General features: G+C 42.0%; 2 non-coding genes across 2 annotated transcripts; one reads left to right on the top strand and one right to left on the bottom strand.

Annotated features, from left to right (window-relative positions):
- Nucleotides 1–3,373: 3,373 nt before the first annotated feature.
- On the bottom strand, nucleotides 3,374–3,447 carry Trnat-ugu (transfer RNA threonine (anticodon UGU)). The gene has a single exon. It is a non-coding gene; the product is annotated as a tRNA-Thr (tRNA).
- Nucleotides 3,448–3,585: 138 nt separating this feature from the next.
- On the top strand, nucleotides 3,586–3,659 carry Trnat-ugu (transfer RNA threonine (anticodon UGU)). The gene has a single exon. It is a non-coding gene; the product is annotated as a tRNA-Thr (tRNA).
- Nucleotides 3,660–4,983: the final 1,324 nt, after the last annotated feature.

Below are 4,983 nucleotides of genomic sequence, written 5' to 3'. Positions count from 1 at the left end.
ACATATATATTTTGATTTCAATAGAAACACGTAATGTAGCACACGAATGTTCAATATAAAATATGAGGAAGCTTTGACAGACTACGTACCAACACTTTTAACATTGCCTAGAAAGGGAAATACAGAAGTTTCGTCTAGATATGCAGGCGTTTAGTGACATGAAATGGGTAAAAGATAAGGATATCTGGTCAGACGAATATGGAGGGCCGGCCGCTATCGCCGAGCGGTTCTAGGAACTTCAGTCCGAAACGCGCTGCTGCTACGGTCGCAGGTTCATAGCCTGCCTCGGGCATGGATGTGTGTGACGTCCTTAGGTCAGTTAGGTTTAAGTAGTTCTAAGTCTAGGGGACTGATGACCTCAGAAGTTAAGTCCCATAGTGCTTAGACCCACTTGAACCACTTTTTTGAATATGGTGGAATATCAACAACAGCAGAAAAAGATGTAACAGAAGTAGGATTCGTGGAAAGTAGGGCAGAGAGTGAGTTTCTATGAACTGTTCAGTGATCTGATTATTCTGATTGGCAGCAAAACAACACCAACAAAACATTTACGATTTGCGGCGTGCTACAGGTGAAGAATAGGTCCGTAATTTGTTTTATAATGGAAATAAATGGCAGTAGCTCCGTCATAAGTTGCATTGAGAAGTATTTTTTTTTATTTCCTGCTGTTTCCGTTCTATATGGTCTATCTATTGTTGTTGAGTCGGCATAGTGTCACTTTGATCATCACTCAAGGGGCAGTTTGTACATAGGCTATCGTCTGTATTGTAACACTTACGATATATATGGTTTGAAAATGACCACAGGTGTCCGGAACTAGTCACTGTCAAGGAATAAAAAAAAAGATACTTCCCAATGCAATTTACGATGAAGCTACAATCATTTATTTCAACAACAAAACAGTTCAGATTATATGCCTGCCACAAGCGCGTGAAGATAGGAGTACGTGAGGGTAATGAATTTGTAATTCACTATGAAAATAGAGATGAAAATTTATCAATCATAGATGACTGGAACGCTGTAATAGTGGAACGAACAGAAGACAGAATTACTGAAGAATATCAGCTTGGTAGTAGAGATGAGAAAGGCAAATTGAGTTATAGATAAATGTCAGCTAGTAGTAGCGAATACCCTGTTCAAATATCACGACATGAGGAGCTACAACTGGAGAAGGCCTAGACACACGAGAAGATTTCTGCTGGATTATATCATGTTCAGACAGATATTCCGAAATCATACACTAACCATATATACACTCAGATCACAATAATGGTGAACATTAGACTGAACTTTAACGGGTTCGCCTGAAAGAATCGATGTGGAAAGATGGGAGCTACTGTAATATTTAGATATATGAAGTGTGTTTGAAGTTCTGTAATGTTTACACACACTGTGGTGCTAAATACCACACCAGGCGATTCGGTGAAGAGGAGTGGACATCTGTGTACGGACGAATTTAGATACGGGGAAGATAACTGTGAAAAAATCTTGAATGACAGAAGAAATACTGCAATTACTTAATGAAGAGAGGAAGTACAAAAATGCTCTGGAAAAGAAAGAAATACAACAATATAATTAGGAATGAAATAAATAAGAAGCACGGGGAAGCTGAGGTGAAATGTTTACAGGAGAAACGCAAGGAAATAGAAAAAATTTGATTGTCGACATGGCTGATTCAGTATATAAGAAAGTCAAAACAAACTTTGGTGAAATTAAAAGTAAAGTTGTCGACATCAAAAGTACACTACGAATTCCACTGTTAGAATAGATGAAGTAATGAGATCCCCTACGTCTTCCATGCTGAATTTCCTTTCTTCTTATGTCCCATCATCAGACAGGTCCTTCTCCTGTAGATGCCTTCAGTGTAATTGAGACGTCCAGCTTGGGACAGGTAGTTTAAATTGTGGAAAGAGGCCAAAATAAGGGGCTGTCAATTACAAATGGCTCTGAGCACTATGGGACTTCACATCTATGGTCATCAGTCTGTCAATTACAGCCGAGCATACAACTTTACTATTCGATAAAACATTACAAAAGCCGAAAAAAAAAATTTTCTAAACACACAGCTTTAATCTTTGGGACTTATTTACTGGCTGAAAGCCACTTTAATTTAAAAACGGCTGAAGGCCAATAACTCAAAATGCAAGCATAATCAGAAATTTAAAAGGCAAGCCTTACCTTACAGCAGTTCTTTATTTAGGCTGAAGGCACAAAGAATCTGAGATTTTCAGAGCAAACAAAACAGTTCTTAATTAGGCAAAACTCAGCCAAAACAGAAATTTGAAAGGCAAAGCCTTATCTAAAAACAGTGCTTTAGTTAGACTGAAGACCCAAAGAATCAGACACTTCAAAAGCAAACAAGTTAAATTAAAACCGGCTGAAGGCCAAACACTTAAAATTCAACGACATTAAAAACTTTAAAATGCCAAAGGTCTTACATGAAACAGTTCTTTAAATTAGGCTGAAGGTTCAAATGGTTCAAATGGCTCTGAGCACTATGCGACTTAACTTCAGAGGTCATCAGTCGCCTAGAACTTAGAACTAATTAAACCTAACTAACCTAAGGACATCACACACATCCATGCCCGAGGCAGGATTCGAACCTGCGACCGTAGCGGTCGCCCGGCTCCAGACTGTAGCGCCTAGAACCGCACGGCCACTCCGGCCGGCTAGGCTGAAGGCCTTACGAATCTTACACCTTAAGAGCAAAACAATTTTTTGAAAAATCTGCTATAAGCCATACAAGTACAAACAGCAAGAACAATTTAAAAAAGGCAGTACACCCAAGGGCGCTCAGATGATCGGCGGTCGGCCGGGAATCCAAACACTAATGCTCAGCCGGCCGAAGTGGCCGTGCGGTTAAAGGCGCTGCAGTCTGGAACCGCAGGACCGCTACGGTCGCAGGTTCGAATCCTGCCTCGGGCATGGATGTTTGTGATTTCCTTAGGTTAGTTAGGTTTAACTAGTTCTAAGTTCTAGGGGACTAATGACCTCAGCAGTTGAGTCCCATAGTGCTCAGAGCCATTTGAACCATTTGAACTAATGCTCACATAGGTGAAACATGCAGTCGGGCCGTCCATTCACGATCCGACAACAACCGAACCGACCGACAGTCAACGGACGCACCGACAAGATAACTTCCACTTCACCCGACCAGGGCACAACAGGGAGTTCAACGGAACAACGTAGAAGATATTGGCGCACACAACAACTCATACACATATATATATACGAAAACAGTAACTTGTTCTCGAAAGCACAGTTACTGTTGATGACCGTGCAGCTTTTCCCTGGAATAAATGATGACTAACTGAAAACCTCAGCTGCCGACAGGTGTTGTTGATATACCCCGATGTGAACAGCTGAAAATGTGTGCCCCGACCGGGACTCGAACCCGGGATCTCCTGCTTACATGGCAGACGCTCTATCCACCTGAGCCACCGAGGACACAGATGAATAGCGCGACTGCAGGGACTTAACCCTTGCACGCTTCCCGTGAGACTCACATTCCCAACTGTCCACAATTGTGAGTCTCACGGGAAGAGTGCAAGGGATAAGTCCCTGCAGTCGCGTTATCCATCTGTGTCCTCGGTGGCTCAGGTGGATAGAGCGTCTGCCATGTAAGCAGGAGATCCCGGGTTCGAGTCCCGGTCGGGGCACACATTTTCAGCTGTTCACATCGAGGTATATCAACAACACCTGTCGGCAGCTGAGGTTTTCAGTTAGTCATTATTTAACTCATACATAGATCTGTCAAACTACACACTATGCTGGACAGCAACAACACGATGAGGAAACTACACTGCCTGAAATTTACGTTAACGGCCAAACCAGGTAACCGGAAAGTTAACGGTCACAAGGCAGAAGATTCCGCTGGTGCACTTCAATTCAAATAACCAAATACAGTGAAACTCCACCGGAGGGTAGCTAGAATTTTCCAACCTGAAAACCACGTTGTTGCTCGCGGTAATATCCCAACAGCCGACAACGAACTCCAAATGACGCAATGTGAACAGTCTTGTCTTGCTGGTAGATTAAATCAAAGCTCAACTTTCGTGTTAAAGGTTGGCGAGCCACGGACCTCGTAGCAATGGGAACAGCCCCACTCAATCCGACACTGCGTAAAGCCGTCGGCACACGGGCCGTGCATCCGAACGTTGAGCGTTGAGCGTGCCGAGTTTCTGACGTCATAGCGTGGAATAGCACGCTCGGGAGTCTTTCCGAACGTGCAGAGCAATATCTGGCATGTCAGATATTCTGAGCGTGCGTCTGAGCGTTGACCAATGAGATGGCACTACGCCACCTACGTCATACGCACGCCGTCTGTCTTCAGTACAGAGTTGTGAGGTGCCATATTGGCATTCATTTCAAGCCTATATGTATATATGCCGTTCCTGAGCACCATAAAATTGAGAATCACTCGAAAAACCGTTGTTAACTGTGATATCTGTTCCAATAAAATAATGAGAAACATCATATTCGTGGCGAAAGAATTATTGTAACTTGCGTATTATGAGAGTATAGGCTATTTGAAGACACCGGCACACTGAAGATCCACCCAAAACGCATTGTTCTTGGTACAATTTGTTAAAATTAGATTTCAATTAGTAATTATCTACGATTAAGGTTTCAGCATGCAATAAGATACTACCATTAGAACCAAAGATTTGTCGTTGGTTTAGCGTAATAAGTGGAATCACCGACGTTAATGAGTTAAGTGTTGGGGCGGGTGTTCGCGTCTAGACATTTCCAGATTTTTTTTCCTAACATTCGCGTTTTTATTAGGTTCTGATACTTTATTATTAGTTTAATATAAGTATACACTATAATATTTGATGTTATGTAAATTTAAGTTCACCTTTTTTTGAGGGGTGACTGTTCGATTGACTTAATCTACTAGACAGCTTGCGCTACTTGTTTAAAGATATTTTGCTCCTTTTTCTTTTACGCTTCGTAATTCATATGTTGCAAAGATTCTGCAAG

Source organism: Schistocerca nitens, chromosome 7 (assembly GCF_023898315.1).
Source record: "Schistocerca nitens isolate TAMUIC-IGC-003100 chromosome 7, iqSchNite1.1, whole genome shotgun sequence".
NCBI lineage: Eukaryota > Metazoa > Arthropoda > Insecta > Orthoptera > Acrididae > Schistocerca > Schistocerca nitens.
This window is presented reverse-complemented; position numbering and strand designations above follow the sequence as displayed.